Genomic DNA, 1,794 nt, shown 5'->3' on the forward strand with positions numbered 1-1,794 from the left:
ACTTTTTTATCAGACTTATTTGAAAAATATTTGGAATAATTTTTGTGCACCTCTCGGTATTTACGTTAGCGCGTGTGTTTTCTTTATACCGTAGATACCGAAGGAGGTGACGGAACCGCGAACTTCACCGAGCTAGGCTCCGACTACTCTAAACCAGGCAAGCATGTTTGAACTTTTGATATGATGATTGTTTTGGCATGTTTGCATTAAGTAGTTTCATGGCATGTTGACGAGCATACCGACGAATATCATGTTACATGCAACGTTGAAGCAAGTGAGTATCGAGAATCCATCAGCGGATGGATGTGAGTATGAATGGCCATGTGTTGGCATGAGGATGGGTAAGATGGCAGTGTTGTAGCATGCCAGTCTTATGCCAGACTATATGACTTTAGTGTCAAACCGTATCGGTCCAGTTCCTCCCATTTCCTTCCCTGTACTACCACATGTTTTCCGCAAGGAATATGGCTTAGTAAGTTGCAAACCGCTTTCCTGGTACACACCAAAAGGAGAGGCCGTGATGATGGTTCCATGGTCCTGGATTAAAGCCAGTCATCCGGTCAGGGGGCATGGCTGTTTCCATTTGGGACCGAGAGGGGGGCACCCCTTAGAGCGCGCGTATATGAATTTGATCCCATGCTATTCAAGATTGTGATCTCCCCGTCTCAAAAGATTTTCTTGGACGATGTCTAGGGTGATTCCTGACATCAAGAGGTAGGATGGGTGTGTACTGGTTAGTTGTGTTTTCTTCCGAAATACCGTAAACGGAACTAGTCCTTCATGACTACGGAAATCCGTTGGCTGTGGGAAAATTTTAGTACAAACTCTGCAGAGTCATACATTCCTTGAATCATCTATCCCATGTCCAAGTTCGGTATTATCTTGTCCTGACAGTGTCAATTTGATGACAGAGACTCCGGTGAAACACATGAGTGCTAAGTCCGGTTAAATGTTTATTCCTGTGGATGGACTAACCCGTTTATTATCATGAGTTGATTATTTATTATGAGCATTATTTCCTTGTGAATAAAAGCCCCTTTCTGCAATGTCGCTCAGACGTCCGACTGTGGCATTGTTATTATTTACTTTCAATAAAGCCCTTTCTGCGATGTCGCTCAGACGTCCGACTGTGGCATTGTTATTGTTTACTTTCAATAAAAGCCCTTTCTGCGATGTCGCTCAGACGTCCGACTGCGGCAGTACTGTTATTTACTTTCAATATAAGCCCTTTCTGTGATGTCGCCCCGACGTTCGACTGTGGCACGCATGTCTTTTATTTTCAGTTTAAGCCCTTTACGTGGTGTCGCTTAGACGACCGACTGCGGCATGATCTTTATTTATTTGTTCACCTTTCGAGGCGTCGCTTCAGACACCCGATCGATTTTCCATTTATTTTTGTTGGGATTTCAGGCGGACTACCGCCGATTCCCTTTTACTTACCATGCTTGCTAAATTTTGAATGTGCATTGGTAAATTAATCATGACGCATTCATGCATGCATTTGTTATATCTTACGTCCGAACTGTCTTGCGAGTACTTTCAAAGTACTCACCTGGCTTGTTGATTTGGCCAGATGCTGACGAAGGCGATCTCATGGATGAAGAGTTTGATAGCGAGTCCGACGCCTAGAGGAATCCCAGTCAGTCTCATGTGACCCTGGATATGGTCACTGTATTATAGCCGCTTCCGCTACCCGAATAAGTTCATCAAGCCTCACCTTGACGCTCGATGAGATGCTAGTTTAAGAGTCATGTTATCTCACTCCCCAATGTGATTTTCCACCACCACCCTATT

The sequence above is a fragment of the Triticum aestivum genome, chromosome 2A (assembly GCF_018294505.1).
Source record: "Triticum aestivum cultivar Chinese Spring chromosome 2A, IWGSC CS RefSeq v2.1, whole genome shotgun sequence".
Lineage (NCBI taxonomy): Eukaryota > Viridiplantae > Streptophyta > Magnoliopsida > Poales > Poaceae > Triticum > Triticum aestivum.